General features: G+C 44.2%; 1 protein-coding gene and 1 pseudogene across 5 annotated transcripts in view; one reads left to right on the top strand and one right to left on the bottom strand.

Moving 5' to 3' along the window:
• Positions 1-25,011, bottom strand: part of MCC (MCC regulator of WNT signaling pathway) — a 408,333-nt gene that overhangs the window by 112,300 nt on the left and 271,022 nt on the right. The gene's annotated exons all lie outside the window — the stretch shown is intronic.
• On the top strand, positions 17,361-17,712 carry LOC116859491 (annotated as a pseudogene).

The raw sequence follows: 25,011 nt of genomic DNA, 5'->3' as shown, positions 1-25,011 counted from the left end.
GAAAAAATATATATGATGCTTAGAGTCTGTGCCAGCGTCCTCTCCAACTCATTTATTTTTTTTTAAAGATTTTATTTATTTGTTTATTTGACAGAGAGAGAGAGAGAGAGAGAGAGAGAGAGCGCGCGAGCAAGCGCACATGCAGGGGAGCAGCTGGCAGAGGGAGAAGCAGGCTCCCTACTGAGCAGGGAGCCTCCCGTAGGTTTTGATCCTGGGATCATGACCTGAGTCAAAAGCAGACATTTAACGCACTGAGCCACCCAGGCACCCCTCCAACTCGTTTTTCTCTTTGTGCTCTGCAACAAGAGCCCAGTTTTTAGCTGGTCATATCACTGCTGCTCGGCTGAATCGTCCCAGTTCCTAGATCTCGCTCCGCAGCTGGAGCCTGGCGTCGCTATATGACCAAGTTCTGGCCAATGAGATGTAAGTAGAAATACTATATGGGAGTTCTAGGAAAACATCCAGAAGAAGTCATTCCCCTTTTCTCTTACTCCATATTTGCTGCTTGGTACATTATGTGATGGCTGGAGCTCGAGCAGCCACTCTCCTTCATAAAGGTGAGCTCCACACTCTAAAGGGCCAAAACTAGGGGCGCCTGGGTGGCTCAGTGGGTTAAAGCCTCTGCCTTCGGCTCAGGTCATGACCCCAGGGTCCTGGGATCGAGCCCCGCATCCGGCTCTCTGCTCAGCAGGGAGCCTGCTTCCTCCTCTCTTCTCTGCCTGCCTCTCTGCCTACTTGTGATCTCTGTCAAATAAATAAAATCTTATAAAAAAAAATAAAACAAATTAAAGGGCCAAAACTTGCCCGAGCCCAGGCAAGTTTATAGAGTCACCATGCCAGCTTTGGACTGTTGGTGTCAGACTCCTGGAACAGAATAGCCAGCAACAGACCTCCACTGTATAGGCCACTCTTACGTTGAGGTACTCTGGCAAATGAAGTTGATCTAACCCTACTTTGTAAAGAATCATATATGCCTGGCTTCAAATCTCATTTAAGCCACTTGCGGGAGACTTGTCTTTAGATGGCTAATTTAATCACTTTGTCATAGGCTGCCACAGAGATAAATGAGACCACGCCGATACTGTAACTCGCCGGGTGTCTGGAACCAGGGAAGCATTCAACAAAAGCCCACGTCCTCTTTCCCAGTCAAGGCTTAAGTCAACGAGTTTCAAGTCAACAGCCTTCTTAGAAGAAGCCCCATCAAAGGTAGTGAGTGGGACATTCAACCGAGTGAGCAAGCCAGTCCTGTCTCAGAACAGCTTCCTTCCTGGTGGGTATCAGCACGTAAGTGGGAGACCAGAGCTGGTCCATCTGATTCTGCTGACGTCCTAAGGTTTATCTTAAAGGGCTGACCACCAAGGCTCTTACATCTCTGTGCAATTTTCACCCAAGGCCTAAGCAAGGTTGGGATGGGACGGTGACACTTCCTAAACAAATGTGGGTCTCGTGCATGAAGGCCATAAATCCATACTTACCTCATCACTCTGGAGATCGGAGGCACGAAGTCCCCAGGCTGCTTGGAGACCGGCCTCACATTCATTTTACAGTGTGTGTCCAAATAAACTAAACCACCTGGAATTTTGACTGCAAGGTGGCTGTCAAAATAGTTGTTATTTTTTGATGAAACACTACTCACTAATATTTCACTGTTCAACTGTCTGTCAGAACAGGCTCGCTCAGCCTCGGACAAATAAGGGGTCCAGCTGCCAGGGGCCTGGGTGAGAAGCCAGCAGTGCCTTTGTGACAGCCTCTCCTGGGCTACATGGATAGATGTTTCTCCCAGTACACCTGAGCCATGAGACAAAGGGCTTCACACTTCCTGAGATGCCTTTTAAGCCAGCAGCCCAGACTCAGATGAGTGCCCCAGATATCACGGTGTATTTCCGGCTATAAAGTGCTTCTCCATCTTGCTACCAGTGGCAACGACAATGAACACGTGCCCACACCGTCCAGTCTGCATCGCACTCTCCCCTGCATCAGCCCATTGCATCTCCACCATCGCACGCCAGCCCTGTGGCCTACAGGAAGCTAGGATTCCCCGTCAGCGGACGGGCAAGTACTTTACCCCAAGACTGTGGTTGTGAAGGGCATCTAGGGCCTGAACCTAGGCTGCCAAATTCTAAGCACACCATTCCAACTCATCTCTCTGGAACTTCTTGAATATTACTGTCTTCAAAGGGGCCAAAGTCTTCCACAGTCACACTTAAGACAAGGGAATGAATTCATTCCCAGAATCTCCAGCCAGAAACCGGCACCAGGCGGGCACAAATGGTGTGATGGCAGAGCTGGCCTTCCCCACGTTAGCGGCAGATAAGCTCGTCCAGGGCAAACCATGCTTACTCTCTTTCTAACTTGCTCTGGCAGTAAGAAACTTCCTTCTACTTCCTTCCCACAGTGTGACGACAGGAATTACCATTCTGTCCTAACGGAGCCGCATGCCGTCCAAACTCAAGGTACACCCAGTTTCCGCTTAGGTTTGAGTGATGACAATAGGTAGTGCCAACTTCTTTCAGGAAGTGAGCTGTTTTCTTCATGGAAGAGCAAGAAACAAGCACGACTTTCCTGAACACACACATTCTTGACAGGTTCTGCACCGTTTTCTCTATATTACCAGACTGAATCAGCTGCAGAGTCCTGCAGAAGAAAGGCGGTGCCAAAGCCCCAATGCCAACGTCTGGGAATATTCTGAGAATTCCAGACAACTTGATAGTAACAATAGAAGGCACAATATTAATAGCTACCATCTGCTGAACTGGGGCTTGGGCTAGGTCAATTTCATGCAGTATCTTATTTAATCCTCACCGCAATGCTCTGAGACGGTATTACTACCTCCTTCCTACAAATGAAGAAACCTAGGCATAGAGCAGGGCAGGAAATCAGCCAGGAGGCAGAAAACTGATAAATCATAGCAAGATGCTAATGCAGACTTCACCATTATTCTCCCTCGCTTGTGGGATGCGTATGTGTGTGCATGGGCACAGACCTGGGCAGGTGGATGTGAGGTTAGAGATCAAATGCATGCCTTGGCAGGGGGGCAGGGACAGGGGGAGAAGCAGGGTCAGGATCTCCATGGATGGAGCAGGGGGAGCCCTCTGGCATCAGTGATAACGCTTGGGGCTGGTAGTCAGCTCAGCTCTGAGTCTGGGGGAAATCTCTTTAACTTCCTGTGCTCTTTCATCCTTCTGAGAAGGATTTGTACCAGATGGTCGCTAAGATTCTTCTGGTTAAAACCGATAAGCGTGTATTCCCGGCACATTCGCCTGCACAGGCCCCACCCTGAGGTCTGCATTTGGAGCTTTGCGTACTTTATTTGCCCACTAGTCCCAGAAAGGAGCTGCTAAAACCCACCCTATGAGGAAGCTTCACGATACACAGAATTGATCAGCAAAGATCTTTCTCCTAGAAACTGACAGAGCACTCGGAATCACACATCATCTTCCCGCTGGTGAGGGAAATTGAGAGTATCTAGTCCAATTCCCTCACTGTAAAGAAATGAAACAGACCCAGAGAAACAAGGCTCATCAAATCCAGATTTCCTCATTCCCCGTCCTGAGGCTTCCCACTCTCCCATATGGCAATCCAGGAGCTCCTGGGTAGTGAAAAAGTGTGCATATCCGAGTCCTGGCCTTGGAAATAGCAGGAGACATCTGCACACGACAAAGCAGCCTCATTCAGCTTCCACTCCAAGACTCCCCACATCCCGGATGCTCTAATTCAGATACACAAAGAACAAAATCCCTGGCAAAAGGGTAGTGTTCCCTTCCAAATGGACACAGTTAGGCCTGTTCAGTGGTTTCCAGGGCTGGAACATTCCTATTTCTTGCCAGAACTCCAGCTAGGGGCACCTGCTGTTTAGTAACTTCGAGAAAGGTTGCTCATGGCCTTGAAACGTAAAACTCATTAAATATCATCTGCAAGATTGCTCACTACATGCAAATCAATTTTTGCTGCCCTACATCAACTCAGAAAGCATCAGCCTTTTGTCTTTCATTTTACCTGATAATTTCACTGAGAAATCAGTGGCCCAGGTTACTTTTTTTTTTTTTCAAGATTTTATTTATTTATTTGACAGACAGAGATTACAAGTAGGCAGAGAGGCAGGCAGAGAGAGAGGAGGAAGCAGGCTCCCTGCTGAGCAGAGAGCCCAACATGTGGCTCGATCCCAGGACTCTGAGATCATGACCTGAGCCGAAGGCAGAGGCTTTAACCCCCTGAGCCATCCAGGTGCCCCGGCCCAGGTTACTTTTTAAACCTCCGCTGAAATTCAGTTGTTGAAAAAGGCATTTAAGTCCGCCTCAACATGGTGGCGTGAGAACGGCACTCTTATAAGAAAAACCGACCCCATCCAAGGGTGCTTGACACAGGCAATGGGACGGAGTCACAAAGCAGGGCCTGGGTGCAGACCATGGAGGCAGCCACACTTAAAGTCATTCTTTCTCTGCCTCAAATAAGTGGTCAGGGAGATGGAGCTCAAAAAGTGGAGCTGTCTGGGGCACCTGGGTGGCTCAGTGGGTTAAAGCCTCTGCTTTCACCTCAGGTCATGGTCCCAGGGTCCTGGGATGGAGCCCCGCATTGGGTTCTCTGCTCAGCAGGGAGCCAGCTTCATCCCTCTCTCTCTCTGCCTGCCTCTCTGCCTACTTGTGATCTCTGTCAAATAAATAAATAAAATCTTAAAAAAAAAAAAAAGTGAGGTTTCTAAGACTGGCCATCCCAGCTTTGAAGAGGATCCTCAATCCCACCCCCTCCAGGAACGTAAGCTCCTGTAAAAATAAGTCGTATGATAATTTTTACTGGAAATAATATTAGCTAACATGTGGGTACTTACTGTGTGCTAGTTGCTATGTTAAGCATGTAACATGAACTTTCTCCATCATTCTTCACATAGCCCTATCACGTATGCACTGTTGTTAACCCCAGTTTACAGAGGTCAAAATTGAGGCTTAGAAGTTCGGCACCTTGTCAAACTAGGAAGTGGCAGAGCCAGAATGAAAGCCCCAGTCTAATTCCAGAGCCCGTCATGCCTCATGCTTTGCAACAGACTATCAAAGCCCTTCCGAGATCCTCCCAGATCCCCATGAAACTGTTGAGAAGATGAGGTCTCTGACAGAGGGTTCTTTTTTAAAAGGTAGGGCAGAATTGCAACATTAGCATGGGAAAAGGGCATTAATTCTTTAAAACTTCCCACACTGAGAAACAGAAGACAACTCAGCTGATATCAGACCCAGGAAGTTATCAGAGAAAAATTAATCTCCAGCGATTTCCACACCCTAAAAGGTAAAGAGGAAAACACTGCGGTGTAGGGGAAAAGCTAAAGAACTGAGCATGGGAAGAAAGTTTAGTTTACCTGATCTTAAAAAAAAAAAAAAAAAAAATTGAGCTCTCTCCTCTTCCCCCCTATCATGGCGTGTGCGGTCGACTGTTCCTTCCTGTGTCTTCTCACGACTTTCAGGACATAGCGATTCCTGGCCAAGAAACAAAAGCAGAATTTCCCCATCCCCCAGTGGATTTGGATGAAAACTGGTGACAAAATCAGGTACAGCCCCAGGAGGAGACACTGGAGAAGAACCACGCTGGGTCTACAAGGAATCACAACAACATGGAGGGTGCAGGCAAGCCCTATCAAGTTCATGTGAGATGGCACACGTGGTCATGCTCTACCAGCCTCACTTGCTCATCGTACCATATCACTCTGTAAATATCACTACCACTAGAGCAACTGGACATGTTCTACTTGAGAAATGATTTTTCTGTTTCTGTGCTTCCATACTACTAGTTTGGTTCAGTAATATGAGAGATCTTTGGTGGGAAACAAATGATAAATTTAAAAAAAATCTTAAAGCTTTTATTTTTTAATTTATTATATAAATATAGTGCAATGGTTGCTGGTAAGAGTAAGTCGCTTAGTATTTTTTGCGAACCAATCCTTACTTTTTGTAGTGTTGTTTTCAAGGGAAACCAAAATTACATGCATATACAAGGATGTTTGGAAAGAAAACACTGACAAAATAAAGACACTGCAATAAAATGGTAGCACCCACTTAAATTTCAAGGTGTGTTGCATCTTAATGACACACCGTGAAGGAGATGAAGGTGTAACAATTAAATCCCGCTAATCAGAGGACATGAATATTTCAGCGTGTGCTAAATATTGATGTGATCCCTGAGGCAGAGACTCCCACAGAGAATTATATGAACAGGAAGAAAAGAGTTCCCTGATAAGGCCTGCATTGTTCATAAATTTTTATATTAATCCAATTTAGCAGGTATTGAATTCCCTGTTCTAGGGAAACCAAGTACTTTAATGGTGAAACAGTCAGTAAACCCTGCAGATCAGCAGAGGACAAGGTACGTTTACAGCAATAGTTGGATTGCTTTGGAAGGATCCTGCTTTTCACTGGATCAAAGACAGTGCTTCTTCTTGGGGAAACAACGGAAGATTTAGATTTGAGTGTTTGTGTGGATACATACACAGATACTTACTTATACACATATGCATGTATTAACACACACATACACACATGTGAAATCTGTAAGTACCCCAGATGTAAGGCATGTAAGCTTTCAGACTTTATTCATTAGAGCACAGGAGACAGCTAAGATGCTGACCACCGAAATATTCAAGATGGTCATTCTTATTTAATTTTTTTAAAGATTTTATTTATTTATTTGACAGAAAGAGATCACAAGTAGGCAGAGAGGCAGGCAGGGGTGGGGGGTTGGTGGGGGGAAGCAGGCTCCCCGCTGAGCAGAGAGCCGGCCCCTGCGATCATGATCTGAGCCGAAGGCAGAGGCTTAACCCGCTGAGCCACCCAGGCGCCCCATGATGGTCATTTTTAAATGCCTCCTCAACTATTAAAATTACTTTAATATGCATTACATTTAAAGATAATCCCTTTCAAGTGTTTGATGTCATAAACAAGTGCTCATTCCAGTGAAGGCACAAGCAGAAGGCACGGACTTCTCTCTCCTCACCATGGGCTACTGACTGACGGACCATTTTATACTCCCTAGTACATCTAATCCTAAGCAACAGGAAAGAGCCAGAGATACACATTTCAAATTGGCTCCAACGTTCTCTCCCATCAGGGGTCCTGCTGATTGTTCAGAGAACAGTGCATTCAGCGAAAGAGAAAAGGTCTGAATCTCCTCTCCTTTCCAAATCACCTAACCCAGCCCATACTAGCCCCAACCAGGATTACCTTGTTCCCTGAAGAGGAAGAAAATGGGAGAGAGAAAAAAATGGCCAAAAAACTGTTTCATGATGAAAGGCATAGGCTTAACACAAAACCAAACCAAACCAAACCCCAGACCTGAGTACACCAGGTTCAACCTTGGGTAAACTGTTAAAATGTTCCAAACCTCAGTTTATTCACCCTGTAAAATGGGAACCATATCCAACCGTACAGAGCTGTAAAGATTAAATGAACACACTACAGGTAAATCACTTGACCACAGTGCCGCCTGGCAGAACGTGAGCCACAGTGACCCTCATCACCTTAATTATCATCATCATCATGTCATGTGTTGTGCTGGCTAAAAAGCGTTAAGATAAAATTGAGCCTTTGCAAACAATGATGGTAACTATTGTGTCTTCCTGTTTTCCCAAACCCTGATTAAGCAGTCAGAATGACTCATCACACTGAGGCCTAGAGCACATTAATCACAGGAATGTATCCTCAGGCTCTGATCTTGTGCCACGGAATCCACGGCTCCCACGCTGTGGCTGCCCCTGCAGGAGAGCACGTAAACACGCGAGTCCTCAACAGCCTAGCAACTGGACTAGCCTCGCGCCTACCCTCGTTTGTATTCCCTGCCCACCCCGGCCACCCTGACTCCTCATATCACAAGGTAAGAGATGATCAGGAACCCAGTGGGACATATACAGTGACCCCAAAATTGATTTTCATGAAAATAGATCTGAATGTTAAGATGACACAAGGCACTGTGGACAGGGATGCGCACAAAGATCTGTTCATGATGGTAGGAAAAAAAAATTAGTTGAATGAATTGCACGATATGCATAATAATATACTATGCTGTCAATAAAATAAAGAAATGTATATAACATTTCTTTATTTTATATAACCTGGCAATCACGATTTCATTCTCTCAGGTCATTCAGATTGCTTCCCACCATCCCCAACAGCCCCCTGGAACAAGTTTTCCCTCTCCCCTAACCCACACCCACCTTCTACTCCTCTTTATTTCTCGTAACACTTGTTACTACCGGACAATGTAACGTATAGGTTTTTTGCTGACCCATTTCCCCCATGAGACTATGAGTTCCCAGAAGGCAGATGAATCAAGACCCCCGGGGATATAGCCAAGGCACAAGATGAACTGAGCCTGCCCCGTGATGGTTCAGACGGTATTTATCACATGGATAAATTGAGGAAAACTTAAAAATTAGGATCAAAGAATTTACATGATCTTTAACCCCACCACCTAGAGATTGTACCACTCACAAGTATCTGAGACATTTTTCCATGTGTAAATATACTTAAAATGGCTAATGTGAAAGAGTATGTTTACTGTAGTACTCTCTTCTATACTTCTGCCTCTCTGGGTAATTCACCATATCGTAAACAACCCCTGCCCGTCTTCAAATCTCTAGACCGATCCTCTATCCCTCAGTGCTCCCTCCAGCATGTCAATGTTCCTTTTGATAAGTACTACCTAGGACCAAGCCTAGCACTCCCGATGAAATCTGGCCAGCACACTTCCTATGAGCCAGAGACCATGCCAATTGCCTTATATGGGTTGCACTGAATTCTCACTGACAAGATAGGAGCTATTATTACCTCATTATGCAGATAACAATCGGGGGCACAGTTTTCCTAGTACTTGAAACCCCAAACTCCCAGGCTGACCTATCCCGTTTACCATTATGGCACGTCACCGGCTACGCGTATTGGCGTCGCATGTTCTCAGATCCCACGATCCGGCACAGGCCAAGGGAAAGAACCGGAGGAGTCAAGATTGCAGAGTTGGATGGTGCCCAGCACCAGATGGTTTCTAGCTCTGCTGCACAAACTGGAAAAGCCACTGGCACCAGAAGGGAGTTTCGGTGAGCTCCCCTGTGCTCGCCCAGCGCTGGAAGGAAGGAACTACAGCGCAGGTGAAGGGCAGGGCCAGACGAACCCAGAACGACCCCCGTGCATACAAGTGAGCCCTTCACCTCCAGGAGCAGGTGTGCCCCCACCCCATCTGCCAGAGCTCGCCTGGCAGGGGCCCGGTGAGTGTTGCACAATCCCTTGCCAAATCACAAAGATGTCAGAACTGCAGCTGAACGCTAGGACACAAGCAAGTGAGCCACAGACTAGAATCAAACACTGTGGTTTGAGTCGAGCTTGACAGCATTCCTGTTCCTTTCCTGTAAGGAGCCCTTGTCCTTCAAAGGCACCCTGCCCTCCTGCTTTGCCTCTAGAAACCACAACACAATGAGAATTCCAACAGGTACATCACAGTTCAGCATTAATCAACAAAGTTTCCCTTTCCCCCTCCCCCCTGCTCTAACCTACAAGGAACACATTTCATCAGCGACACCTCGAAGATTTTCTCTCTTGTGGGTTTACTCCCCTTTCCCCGCCCCTCTGTTCCCGGACTCACACTGAAACGAATAAAGTACAGCAGGGGTGGTGGCAGACCCTGCTGGCCACAGGCAGGGGAACTAAGGGCAATGTGAGCTCTCCTGAAGCAGTGCTCATCTCTGCCCTTCTGCTGTCCTGGGGCTTCTCTAACCACGTGGGAGCCAAGCAGCAGAAAGGATAAAGAGGAGGCCATACCAGAGGGCTGATGAAAGAACTGTTCCTCTGGGCACAGACACTGTGAGTTGTCTCTGACTTTTTCGAAAGGAAGGAGCCTCCAGGGAAGAAGGCACGGCTCGCAACATACCCAAGCATGCTTCTGGACTTAGCTGAATGATGTGGACAGAGACCAATTATCTGGTTGCCTAGGAGGTAGGGAGGTTTTATTTTACCACAGAGCCCCCCAGAAGTAAGCTGTTCCTTCATCACGTGTTTTGGATAGGGCACTGCTTTCGTCCCATCACATAGGTTCACTTGCAAACTGAATTCCTCCTCTGCTTACAGGGGACAAAGTGCCTGTTTTCCCAAACCCAAGAAGTCTGCCTGATCATTAGGTCAAACACGCCATACCCAAACAGGAGGATTCCTGACCTCTGACTTTCTTGCACAGTCTACCCCCTCCCCAATACCCTTTGCCCTCCTACCTCCTTGTAGACAGGTACTAGAATGCCGACAAAAATTCCCCCAAAGTCCCCTTATTTTGTTTCCTGGGAGCAGAAAGGCACTGAGCAGAAAAAGTATTCAAGATTCCTAGGCTGTTTAAGAATGAAACATTTCCAACCTAGACAAAAATGTCCAAGGAAAGCCTAAATCTAGCAGCGACTAGCAATACTGCAGTTTCAACAATACAAAATCCAGAATTTACCCCAACTATTAAAGCTTAGCTTCACGGCTAAAGAAATTGACGCTGTCAATCACCGGGCATAGGACTCAACACGGGGAGGTAGGGGAGAAGGTGAGCAAGATTTTGCCTGATATGCAGACGCAATTTCCTTAGAGCCTGGAATGCCTTGCTCTGTGCAGCCCCAATCCTGGAATGCTAATTATAAAACTGTGCTGGGGTTATCGTCCTTCTGATGCAAACACCGTCCCAAGACAGATCAACAGGATGACACATCAAAAGACCCTGCGAGATCATCTTCCCATCCATCTCGATCCTGGGCATCATTGTATAAAAAAATTCTGAGCTTAGTTCTGGGCTCCCAGAAAACTATCACAAATGTGAAATGGGCTTATTTAGCTCTGAGGCAAGAAGGATGAAGGCAAATGGGCATGAGCTGACAGGCCTAGGAGGAGTTCTTCCACGGAGAGTCCCCAGCATATACATGATGAGTTTACGTTTTGGCACAAGGACCCCGGTTTGCTCCCATGGTCTCCCCTGAATGGAAGCTTCTTGGCAGGTGCCCCAGTGGCTGTGGAATTCCGCTCTGGGAAACCCTTTCAAGACATGGGGCGAGCCTCCTCTCTCCGGGCTAGTGTGGGTGCCTAGCCTGGCGAGGTCAGTCTACAGCCTCTGGAAATTCATTCCAGTCTGATGCTTCTCTCATTTTACGCCAGCAGATGAGCTGGGGGCCAAACAAGGTGAGTCAATACACAGAGCGATTATGGAGGACACTTCTCTTCATGTGCCAAAGGAACACGGAGGTTATTTCCAGGGACGCACAGGCCCCTCGAAGTAAGCTTTCTGGGGTTTGCTGGGTTTAAAAAACAAAAAAACACAAAAACCAAACAGCGATAGCAAGTGTATCTACGGGAGCGGGGGATCTGTGGGCTTTGGTTCCCTGCTGCACTTTGGCCTGAGAACTAGGGCACTGACACACCCACGGGTGCCAGAGCTAGCCACAAAACGACTGCGTCAGAACTGGGTATATATTTAATTTTTTTAAGAGAGTGCAGTCATTTTTTTTTTTTTAAGATTTTATTTATTTGACAGTGAGAGAGGGAACACAAGCAGGGGGAGTGGCAGAGGGAGAAGCAGGTTCCACATTAAGCAAGGACCTCAATGCGGGGCTTGATCCCAGGACCCCCGGATCATGACCTGAGCAGAAGGCAGATGCTTCATGACTGAGCCACCCAGGCACCCTGGAACTGGGTATTTAAAGCGATTGATACATCAAGGAAGAGCTCCCCCTCTCCCATAATAACAGGGTGAAAAAGGTACAGAGAACTCTCCCCTCCAATCGCAATGGAAGAGATCTAACCTCCCTTTCTAGATTTAAAGCAACTTCTCCTGGGGCAGACACGCCTAACGTACAGCATCGGTTCGCTCTTTCAATTCATATCTCAAAAGAAACTAAAATTATTCAGAAATTGCCTCCTGTCTCGGGATTCTTTTTCAAAATTACAAAGTTAACCCGCCTCATTCCAGATTTTACATTCTTTTGAGCAACAGATTCATGTTCACAAAGAAAAAGTGGGAACATCTCAAATCATTTCCTGCGGACTCACAGAGCTGGAGAGTGTCCTTGTAAAGCAAAAGGGTTAAGGTGACTTTCCTCTAGTCATTTCACATGCCCACTGTGCATTAAGCCTCGGAGAAGTCCTGGCAAGCCGATCTGGAGCTTATATGGGGTGTAGTACACGTTCACTTCAACACGGGAACCAGGGAGCCTTAAGGAATTGATAACTTGAAATGTGGACTGTTATAGCTTCGCTGAATATGTGTTCTTTTTTTCCTAATAAATTCCAGATGGTAAGAGTATCTTCATATCCATTCAGACCAGGGCTTTACATGATCTGTTCTTTGAAACCTTCTGAAAAAACATGTATTTCTTTCTCCCACTGCATTTTTGGGACAAAAACACAGTTATTCATGTACTTTTTAAGAAAAGAAAAAAAAAAAACTTTAAAAAAAAGATCAGCCATGCTCCATACGTTAAGTGATTTCCCCAGAAATACCTTAATAGAGTACTCAGAAGGATAAAGCTATGCTAGGAAAGATGCTAATATAAAGCAGACCTCGCCTACAGTGAGTTCAAATTCCAGAATATACCATATGCACAAAACTCTTGCGGTTTCTGGAATTCCAAATCTCCAAGTTTGAATAGGGTGCAGGCCACAGCAACCCAAGCTTCTCTTCTGTGTCTGTGGTTTAGTGTGTTTAGTGGATGGGGGGTAGGGAAGAGGACAAAGGACTAGAGCTAGAGAGGGGCGAGCAACACGGGCACCAAAGACTTGGCAATGCTAATTCTACGTACTGCATTTTATCCCCTTAAGTCTATAAAGCAAAGACTCCTTGGGGCACCTGGGTGGCTCAGCGGGTTTAAAGCCTCTGCCTTCGGCTTGGGTCATGATCCCAGGGTCTTGGGATCGAGCCCCACGTTGGGCTCTCTGCTCCGCGGGGAGCCTGTTTCCTCCTCTCTCTGCCTACTTGTGGTATCTGACAAATAAATAAATAAAATATTTTAAAAAAATAAATAAATAAAGCAAAGACTCCTTGAGTTTGGGTTAGACTGGTAACAATAACTTAGGCAGGCTTCAGCCCCCAGAATACCCATCAGCTCTCCTGTAAGCATCTAATAGAAGTTGGCTAAGAAAACAGACAAGGCGAGGCCCCTTGTGCCTCCCCCTCCCCTGTCCCCCGCCACAGAGCATCCCAAGTCCTCCCCGTAAAGAAATTCTGGAATTGTCACCATCCCAGATGCCTGGTGGAGGAGGAGGATACTGATTTGCATTGCTTTTGTGGTTCTGTAGACAAGGGAAGAGGGAAAGGGGAAAAGAATTCAGTCCAAAGGACAAAGGGAAAGGAAAACTAAAATGGACATGCTATATACATGAAGGCAGCCATTAGTTCTGAAGGAAGCCAAGAAATCCAGAAGGAGAAAGGAAAGAAGAAAATAAGGAAAGAATCATGAGGAGAATTAGCATTATAGGTTTAAAAAAAAAAAAAAAAAGCAGGCCTTTTGGGAGGAAAAAAAAAAAAAAGAACCAAAACCAAGCTCACAGATGCAGAGAACAGACTGGTGGGTGCCAGAGTGAGGGGAGAGAGTGGGGGAGGAGATGGGTGAAATGGGTGGAGGGAGTCAAAAGGTACAAACGTCTGGTTATAAAATAAATTAAGTCCCGGGGATGTGACACACAGCGTGGTGACTGTCCTTAACAAAACTGTAGTGCATATTTGAAAGCTGCTAAGAAAGGAGAGCCTAAAAGTTCTCATAACAAGAAAAAAACACTCCATAGTCACGTGTGATCACGAGTGTTAAATTAGACATGGTGCTGATCATTTTGCAATACATACAAATATTATGTTTTACACCTGAAGCTGACATAAATAAGGTTGTCTATCAATTATACCTCCATTTTTTCCCCAAAAATATGCCGTTTGAAAGACTTCCTGCAGGATCACTCCTGCAGCTAGATGTGTTGAAGCCTTCATCTCACCTCATCTCCTCTAATGCCAACCCCACCCCCTCCCAGAAGCACACGGAGGAGCGTTCATACCTAGATAATTGGGTGGAGTTGAGTTGTGGACTAAGAAACAGCTTGAGGTTGTTCTCAAAAAAGAATCCTCTCATTCAGATCTGGTCGAATGGCTCAGGTGCAGAGCCAAGGGGGTTCGTGCTCAAGTTCAGATATTCCGTGCAGGTCACATTCTGGCCACGGGGAGACACAAGGGCGGGTTTCTTAAAATGCATTGACTTGCCCTCCTCCCCGTGACAGATCACCTTTTGAACTGCTGTGGGATGACCTAGGAGAAAAATAGAAAGCTCCGCAGCCAGGCACTCCTGTGTGAGTGTAGGGAACAATCAGAGGGCTGTCTGGAAAACAAAATGCCTCATTTCTTTAATAGTAGCTATTCAGGCAGCAAGAGGCAATTCGGGGACTAGTCAGCAAAGCGCGCTGCTTGGGAGACAGGCATAAATGATACCATGCGATCCTCCCCAGCAGTTACATTGCCCAATCACTTTGGTTAAATAATGCACTTTGTTCTGGGGAGGACAAGTGTATACTACCTTGGCTATAGCTACCACAATAGAATGAGATGGATCTATCCCACATCTCAACTAAAATGAGGATTTTTTTTTTAATAAACTGCACACAAAAAATTTTTTTTGAAAGAGCAGGATCATGGACAGGCTGGTCTTCATGGCAGGAAATAATTAACGTGGCATCCGCATTAATTTTTTTTCTTTCTTGCCTTCCAGCAACTACTTCTTTTAAACAAGGACAAGTTGAGCCCCAGGATGTACCTGGTCCCGTTATTTCTTTCATTTTTTTTTTCTCCTCCTTTCTGTCAACGTACTTTATTTCCACCCTAGGACAGAAACATCCTTCTCTTGTAGGATTGGGCAATGTGCAATTTTCCCACCTCTCGGGCAGGAACCCACATTGCTGAAAATTTGATGAAACACAACCACATGAATGATGGGAAGCTCACTGCTTTTTGTGTGTGACTATAACTCAAGTACCTCAGGGCCCAACTTCTATCTACCCCCACCCCTCCTGTTGCTTATATGTGCTGTGGAAGCTAATATTCACCATATCCACATCCCACAGATACTGGGGAGAGAGGAAAATGTTTAAAGGTTATAGGTCACAAGCACCATAAAAATGTTACAGGATACAGTTCAAGGGGAGTATTTACTGACTTTTATATTTAACTCCTCCTACTTGGGTCTTCAAAATTCATCTCTCACACACTTTACGTTGCCTCTGTCATAGAGTCTGTGAAGAAGTGACGTGGACGACAGCCTCTTTGCTAATGAAGTCAGAGGTTACAGTGTAAGCGAGCACCTCTGATGTGTTCTGTTCCACCAAAGAGCATGAAGGAGAAGGGATCTTAAGGATGAGACTTGAAGTTTGAGGGTCAGGATCCACATATTGCCAAATTACGTGCCATATGGTTATGCTAATAGGAGTCTCCTGAAGTCAGGTCTCCTACATCAAAGTAAAGGTGTCTGGCCCCGACACTGGCAACTCTGAATTCTGAATGGACACTTCACTGAAGTATTGGGAATGACCGCTGCTAAAGCTGTGGCTTCAAACATGTCAGGTGATCCTGCGGAGCATTTCTGCTCTGTCTGGGCATTTGGCCATGACCTCAATGAATCACAGAAAGTGAGTTCCTGCAAATTCACTCAGACATCTGCTTTCACACAAAACATCCTATCACAACTTCGTACATCCACCAGGAAGCTCCTGAGACAAATTCTGCAAGGTGTAACCACAGCATGGTCCAAGGTAATCTCCTATTGGACAGGAAGCCATTTTCTTAACTCTGGAGACTAACAGAAGAAGCACAGAAAGTAGAGTGGTTTCATCACTTGGGTACCAATTAGTCTGCTTTCCTGCCCCAAAATGTATTAAGGTCCTGTCTCACAGTTAGCTAACAAGGGCAAAAATGCACAGACAAGCAGAAGGCAGAAACCCCCTTTACCCAGAAAATGTAATCAGTGGCTCTATGTCCCCTATCATTTCATAGTTGTTCTTGGGCAGCCTCCAAGAAAAGCAGCAGCCATCAGGAAGGAATTCTCCAGAAATTGTGAGGTTTCAAGGCACAAAGCATTTCAGAGAGATCTGTTTGTCAACCGAGGAGCCATGGAACTTGGCAGTAACTGACACTGTTGCCAGAAGCCTCACCTAAGGAAGGCCCTCCCTTCCCTGCCTCCATGATCGATCTACCATCAGCTGAAATTTGGCCTGAGAAAATAAAATGGAAAGCTAGTCAAATGTGGCAGATAGACTTCGGGCACTGTGGGAACCTTAGAAAGAAAAGAATTATTATTTACGGAAAGGATTCTATATGAAAACACACAGGATACTTTTCCCCAGTCAATGAGTGGAAGACAACAGAGACATGTACCAGTGGACAATTCATACCAAATGAACATAATTCAGTTCAAACAATCCAGGTGCCTGACTTAATACTGATGACCAAATTCCACTTACAAATGAGACAGGATTCAGAGCTGAATGGTGCAGTTTCTGCCCATATGACCACAAAACAACATAGGTAAACATCTCAGGTGTCACTATCATCTCTTTCAGATTATTTAATAGCCTAGGTAAGGTTTTGGAGGTGATTATAGCTTCTTCAGCAATTCATGTGGATACAGAATAGCCTTCATCTTCCTCATTCCATATGTGGTCACATACTTCCTGTAGGTTTAGCACTCAGAAATCTTTACTTTCCATGTACAAAGCTTCCTAAGTAATCTTGTTGGCATAAAAAGGACCAGAGGTGGCAAATGTAAGAATCTGCTCTTTCTCCACACCTCCTAAACATTGACAGATCCCAGAGGAAACCTATAAGAAAGAAGACTTCACCCATGGCCATCTGTCCTATCTTGATGTCATTACCTATGTGCTGGATATATCATAATTTAACCAACAATTGGTTACTGGATGTGTGAACAATTTCCCTGGTTGTATAATGCTGCAGTGAAGAACGCTAGGCAAATTCCTGAAAATAGAATTATTTGTCCAAAGCCTCTAAATGTGAAGTTGCTTCCCTCACAAAAGCTGAGGAAAAGCTACTGCAGTATATACTTCTGCCAGGTATATCTATTTTGCTTTACTTCCAGCAAATCTAGATAGACCATATAAAAATTCCTTCTGCCAATATGGTTCCAAAATGATTTTTGTCTGTTTCCTTGATTATTTGAGGCTAGGTTTTTTTTCCCTAAGTTTATTAGACATGTGGCTTTACTTTCCTAATCGCCTGTTCATGTTCTTTGCCCATTTTGGCAGGATGTTGACCTCTTAGAGTTTGAAGGGTATTATAGATACTCATCTTTCACCATATGTGTTTGAAGTTATTCTTTCCTAGTTGACTGTTCTGTTCACCTTTTAACTTATATAGCATTTTTGGGCAGGATTAGTGCCTTCTGCAAGATTGAAATCATGGCAGGTCCAGAAATTGATGCCCAATCGCATTTCACTGGCATCAAAAAATATTTCAACTCTTATACTCTCACAGGTAGAATGAATTGTGTGTACTGGCCACATATGGAAGCACTAAAGTATCAGATCATACTTCAAGTTAAGGTCTAAAAAAATAACAGCTGTGAAAGCAACATAAATGGATTTTAACCTGTACCCCATCTATTAAGTTCCCATGCCTGGAGAAGCTAATGTCAACTCATCATGTGATAGTCAATTTGTACAATTAATTATGAACTTGGAAAAAAATTATATAGCTTTTTTTGTATCTATGTTTTATATTATTACGTTGTCTCCATAAATCTTCTTTGCAGATTTTTTCCCTGTTTGTTCAGAAATTTCTTCTCTACTCTAGTCAGAGAGTTACTTACATTTTCTTCTTTTTTTAAAATATGGTCATTTTAAAAACCTTTATCCCGTATGGAATTTTATTACATAAATTACCAATCCAAATTTGTTTTTACTTAACAATTGTCCTAGTACTACTAAATAATTAAACCCCTACTGTTCTTATTGCAGCCATTATGATACAACAAAATCCTCTTTATGCTATTTTAAATGATGGTATTTTAATGTTTAATGTTACATTAAAACATCCCATTTGTTTTTCAAAAATATTTTAGCTATTTATTCTTTGGATAAAATCACCATGAAGATTTTTCTTTTTTTTAAATCACGTAGGGCTTGAATGAGAACATTAAACATTAAACTTCCACTCTCCCCATCTCCACCCCCAAAGTCAGTGAGTCATGTGTAAGCCTGCTAAAAACATGTAGTGGCTCTCCTTAATCCAGACGCAAATTCCTCGAGGACAAACACATGCCTGTTTTTTCCTCAGGGTATCTTATTCCCAGCAGCTATTCCAGGGCAAGCACACATATAGTTAATGAATGAATAAAATCCAAGTGGCCTAGAATTTTTTTTTTTTTTTTGTCTTGAGTATCTTATTTGGTTTAGTCTCTCTAACCCGAAATAGCTAAAACAACACTCTCTGAATGCCCTTGTAGCAAAGGTGTACAAGGGACTTACAGGCCACTGCGCCAAACTCTGATCAATGGCATAATGAATCCAAAGATGGAAACCTCCATAAATTACTGCAATAGCGACACAAAGGGCAAAAGAAAGAAGAGGGTGACACTGGGATATACGAAGATGGACTAAAACCACAGAGTAGGAATTTATGCTTGAGAAGTACAGAAACTTTACTAGAGTGGGGTTCCTTTTATATCATTGTCATGGAGGAGTAGAGTGGTCAGCAAACTGCTTTTAAAAAGTCCTGGGGGAGGGTGTGGGGGGAGTCCTCGGAGCCAACGCTAAGAAAGATTAAAGACATTTAAAGAATAATGGCTCAGGACATGGGTGGGTAGAGAAGCAACCTGGGTCCAAAAGATGACCTGACTCAGGGCTCCTGACCCATCCTTTCTTGCCAACACCTTGGTGAAGGGACTCAACTAAGAAAAACCAACCAGCTGGTGGATGCTGGAAGGAATGATGTGAATTGTGCCCAGCCTACTGGTAAGAATCACTTGCATTATTTAGGATATCCAGGAAGTACCTCTTCTGACTTAATTTACTAGTTTTAGGATCTATTTACAAAGATACTATCGCAATGTAATAATGATATTGAACTAAACAAGCAAAACAGAAACCGCTCATCTACAAGGGAGCGAATGAATAAACTGGCATATCCATATTTTGCAGCTTTGAAAAAGAATGAGATCTACTGAAGATCTTAGAAAACCATGATATATTGGTAAGTCTGAAAGAAGTTAAAGGAGGATGCAGACAGGCTGATCTATTTCTATAAAGATGTTTTCCGTATTTGTATATATGAGCATAGATGGGTACTGAAGAATAAACACTGAGTTGTTAATATGCATTAAGGAGGAAGATGGAAATACATGGAGGAAAAGGGACAGAGTTGGCTTTTGCATGCGATGCTTCCATGGCATTTTGACTTGTTAAAATGGGCGCGTATAGCTTTTGTGCCTTGAAAGGGAAGGCTAATAAATTATTATTCTTGAAAATAAATAGACGTATCAACAAATTTTGAAAAATGGATATTAACAATGCAAATGTAAAATTATCTCAGAATTATCAAATGTAGAACAAACAAAATAATGAACCCCATTAGAACATACTTGAGACAGCCAAGCTTTGATGACTCAAAGCTGGAAAGAGGTTCTACAATTAGTTTCCCTTTGATTTCAGGGACTCATTTTATTCTGCTTATCTTAAGACAGAGCTAATAGACCAAATGATTTTGAAAAGTCCTAAATGGTTCTCAACATTTGGGTATATTCCAGGAAGACTGAGTTAATTTAGCTATTCACAGAGTGGCACATTTGACAGGGAAAATGCAAATCAGATTACTATAGTTGGTGTTCAATTAGCCACTCAAACTGCAGGGGAAGCAGTGACAGAGAAGTAGAGATGAGGTTATATCCACCATAATTTATTTGACTTTTGAAAGCCTTGCTCAACCTGCTCAGGAAAATATTAAGGAGGGTGTATGAAATGGCAAATTTCCTATGGAGTAATGGGGAATAAATTAAAGATCACATGACAGTCCTTAGAATATACTTTAAAATATCGTTAACCCTAAGAAAGAGATAAAATGGTCCCTAGTCAACTATCCCTAGAGTATTTTTCATGTTTTCAACCTGAAGGTCTTGACACATGAACCACTCTAGAAATAAATTTAGGTGGTTAAGGTCAGCATAGGTCTAGATTCAAAAAAGGAAAAAAATAAACCAAGTTTGAAAACCACTGCATTAAATACTCCCTTTTTTCCTGCCCCCATTCCTATTCCTACTCCTAACAGCAGGAGCAAAACACTTTCAAGTCTGTTGGCCACATCCTGTGCTGATTTTCAAGGAGCTGATTTTGCCATTTAAAAAAAAAAAAAAAAAAAAAATCAAGTTCAAGTATCCATTAGAAAAGTAAAGAGATAATTCTATTCTCTCCACCTCACAACAAAGTGTTTGTTGTAACAGGTAAGTGCTTTGCATTTGGATCTCTGAGAAATAATTCCCCAATTCCCTTTTGTTGTATATTAAAATGCCATGTAAAAATAAGGCAGTTACAACAATAGAGATGTAAGGCTGGGCTCAGGCTAGGTTCTGAAGGGTTGCAGCAACAGCCCGGCAACCAGCGGCAAGAGTGCGGGGACTGCCCTGCGCGCAACAGCTAATAGCGAACTCTCAAATCTGAAAAGTTCCTTCTTGCATGCGCAGCTGGCACGTGCAATTCCAAAAACTACTATTGTCAGCACAGTTCTCAGGGGGAATGACATCTGTTGCAGCTCTACCACAGGCCTCACACACAAGTGAAACACTGATCTCAAACCCAGCAGCCATGGTGACAGCTCTCCTGTACCTCAGACCTGTACATCCAGCTGCCAGCGGACCTCTGTGTCCAGGGATAAGCTCACCCCCTTCCAAACTCAACCTGTCTTCTTCCCTTGCAAAGTCAACCCATCCCCCCATCACCGTGCTGGCCTGCTGGCTGCTTCAACCCAATGAGCCAGGTTCTTCATGCCTTTTTGCCTATGCCAGAGACATGGACATTCTTTTTTGAATTCTTCCTCCCTACTCCTCACTCTTAGCATTAGTTCCTGTTGATCTTACCTCGTAAGTCTTTCCGGAAACTGTTTGCTCCTCCCCATGCCCGTTATCACCATTCTAACTGAGGATGCCGTTGTTCCCCTGGACAGCTTTACTGGGCTCTGCGGCCTCTGGCCTTCTCTCCCAACTGCTCTCCAAAGCCAGAGCCGACACTCTAAATGCAATTCTGAGTATTGCGTGTCACTTCTCTTGCTAAAAGATCACTATAAACAGCAACAATCCTTCAGTGACTTTCCTTAGATCTTAGGTAAAGTCCGAATTTCTCAGTCTGGCCTAAGAACCACACCCTTCCCTCCCTGCCCCAAATCTATGTTCTCTGGCCATATTGAACAGATAGCAGTTCTCCATGTACATTGCAACCCCTGCCTCCCACCCCATGCCACTTAACTGCACATCTCACTAGGGTGGTTTCTGAAAGGTCTTCTTGAGTCCTGGGGGGCACTGCTCCCACGTGCCCTTCCTCCTTCCTACCGCAGCATCTACCTCACTACTCAGTGGCTCCATTACTTGGGTCTCCTCCTCTAAATCCCCCTGAGAAACAGAATTGTGTCTGACTGGTTTACAACACCCATCACTGTGCCTGGCACACAGCAAATGTGGAATATGTGTATGGTGGAGATAAGAATTACTCAGTTCCCCTGCACGGGGCAATGGAAACTACAGGAAGGTTAACCGGGCATTGGAGGGCCCTCGTGGGACTTGTACAGTGACGCATTGTGGACTTCCAGCAGTGGCTGGGGAAGCCATAAAGCCTCTGTGCATAAAGGTGCACAGAAATGGAAAACCTACAGCTAGAGGTTTGTGTGTCAGCCATACAATTGTAGAACGTGAACATTAAAGTCAATTATGTAAGCCTGCTTGGGATTATGAACAATGTTAACATTAAATATACTTTACCTTTAGAACCACTTTATATAAAGAAATTACATTTTGAAAACCACAATTACACCAGCTATTAGATTTCTCTACGGTCCTTTCCATTTTTTAACCATTTGTGGTTTTTTTTTAATGGCTATAATCATAGTGTACATACATTGCTCATTTACTGTTATCTTGTATAGATTTTCCCAAGTGGGTGTAGAGTCTTCATATGTTTTTAATGACTGAGTAAATGTTATCAAGTAAATACTCAATTTTCTTATTCATATACAGGAAATTTCAGATCTTTACTAATTTAAAAAATGTAACATATATATATATGATGTTTATATGTACACTTTTTTTTTTCCCAAATCAGAACAGAGTTAATTTTTTTTCCCATTTCAGTGGTGACAAAGACCAGAGGAAGAAGAGATGCTGCTCAGAGAAGAAGCAGGAATTCAGACAGGCAAGGTGCAAGTAGAGTATGTTCTAGAAAGACCCGAGAAGAGCAATTCCAGAATTACTCTTGGTCCTCAGTCAGTTAACTATGATGCTACCTTTCTGCTGTCCCTGTTCAGAAAGAAAACATCCCAGTGGTGAGGAGACCATCTTGACATCTCAGCACCTAGCAGCTCTTCTAGCAAGATGGCTAAGTATCTCATTTAAACATGAAAGCCGTGACTGACAGCAGAGGACTCTGAACTTCCAGTAACTGAGGGACTAGGAGGCAAGACGAAGAGCATACAGAGGAGGAGTGGCTACCACAGAATATTTATTTATGAGGAACACTGTGGGGAGCATAACCAAAGGAATAATATAATTTCTATCCAATCTGCCCACAGCTGGCGGTCACCCCATAAGACTCCCTCTTCACCCCCAAGTCCGGTCCTGGCAGGGACGGCTGAATTTCTGCCAACAGCCCACTACCTTCCTCAGTGGGCTTCCTATAATTAAAATTTGATGCAGCACTCAGGTAAATATTCTTTCTCACACTACTGTCATCTTCTATCATTCTTGTGCTAACCTCAACAATTTTCCCATTCCACTTCCACTGTCAAGGAATAATAAAATCCTCCTGGAAGTCTCATTCTTAATTAATACGCTGTTTTCTTTTCCTCCCACCCTGGTAGCATGGATCCAGTTCTCGTGGAAGGCAGAGGGCATCTCAAGTCTCCCTGAAAACACGGAGCTGTCGTCTCAAGTCACTACAGTCCTGTGTCTGTCCATTCTTTTTATAAAAAAAAAAATCTTGTAACAATATTTATACATCCTCTAAGAAGCTGTGCTACTGTTAAGCCTTGGATTTAACAGAGTTTAAAAATCAGAGGACAAATGGTCAACAAGTCGTACTTTACTGTTAAAAATGCTATATATCTCACGCGCCACCCCCCACCCCCACACCTCTTCTGTGCCTCATTCAGTACCCTACAGAGACTCCTTAAGAACACAGTCTGTGCTTTCAGCAATAACTGACATCCCTGTAAATCCATGTAATGTTCAGAAAATAAATCCAGTGCTCTCTCTGCCCACAGAGTAACATTAATCTTATGAACAGTAGTACAGAGCGTCCTCCCCTCTTCCCCGGCTCCCCTCCCCTCCCTCCATCTGCTTTAAGTAGGGCAAGTATTTTACTCACGTTAATTGTTCTGACAGATGAGGATCAACACTGCTTTAATCCATTTGCAGCCGAGCACTAGGTACATTTGTCTTCTCCAACGCTGTTAGAGACAAGTACTTTGGCTGTTAGGAACACGAGCTACTTCAGGGCCATGCTCAGGACTCTGAAGTGACCAGCTCTGGAGTCCTCATGGAGGGAATCCAAGGGAAATTCTTCCCAAACCTGGTTCAAGGGTTTCGGGTTACCATTGTGCTCGTGTTTTAAGACTTGAAAAACTGTAGATGCAGGATTTTGTTAAATTAAGGGCAGTTGGATTCCATTGATTTCAGAAGTTAATGTAGTGCCTCATTTGCTAATTAATTGTATGCATGTTCTCTAAAAGACAAAAGGACATAGATGGAACTAGAGGGTATCATGCTTAGAGAAATAAGTCAATCGGAGAAAGACAACTATCATATGATCTCCCTGATATGTGGAAGTGGAGGTGCAACGTGGGGGGTTTGGGGAGTAGGAAAAGAATAAATGAAACAAGATGGGATCAGGAGGGAGACAAACCATAAGAGACTCTTAATCTCACAAAACAAACAGGGTTGCTGGGGGGAGGCGGGTAGGGAGAAGGTGGTGGGGTTATGGACACTGGGGAAGGTATGTGCTATGAAGTGTGTAAACCTGGCGATTCACAGACCTGTATCCCTGGGGCTAATAATACATTATATGTTAATTAAAAAAAAAAAAAAAAGCCGTGGCTGAATTCAATAAGATTTTACTCAAATTCGGCAACCGCGTTAGGAACTGTGAGCCTTCTGCAAGGATATACCACCTATTTCCATCTCACACTGGGGAGCACGAGAGCCCAGGCCTGCTTGGTGTTTCCAAGAGCAGGGCCTTAGACGCAGGCACACCTGGGTTCAGATCCCAGCTCCGCCATTTGTCACCTCCATGCCCTGTGGCCGTGCGTATTGCAAGTATCCAATGATTTAGCACATGTAACACCCAGCCCGATATCGTCCCGAACCAAGGGCTTTGGGGTGTTCACTTAAGCTACTGCTATGCATTCCTATGCCTTGGTTTTGAATTCTCTGAAAAGTAGCTTCACGTGCTGTACTATGTGTTTCCTAGATATTTCTACTCCCACCTCGCGAGTGCAGCTGGAGAAGACGTCTACAGAGAACGAGCGCAGTGGTGGCCTGCCACCCTCCTCCCCCAATTCCAGCACCGATGCAGCTCATCACACCATCCTCCCTGAGCACTGTTTCACTGCCGGCTCTAGACTCCACTGACCCACCTCTACTGCTTACCGCCCCCCCCAACCCAAACCTGGTTTTGAATTTGTCATTTTCTCTTTCCTAATGCCTCTATTGGTCTCATTTCTCTTCATTTCTATCCTCTGTCTCCCATGCTTTCAATTTAATAACCTTATACATTTCAAGTTTTCAGT

Source organism: Lontra canadensis, unplaced genomic scaffold (assembly GCF_010015895.1).
Source record: "Lontra canadensis isolate GAN:19392208 unplaced genomic scaffold, GSC_riverotter_1.0 scaffold4, whole genome shotgun sequence".
Lineage (NCBI taxonomy): Eukaryota > Metazoa > Chordata > Mammalia > Carnivora > Mustelidae > Lontra > Lontra canadensis.
This window is presented reverse-complemented; position numbering and strand designations above follow the sequence as displayed.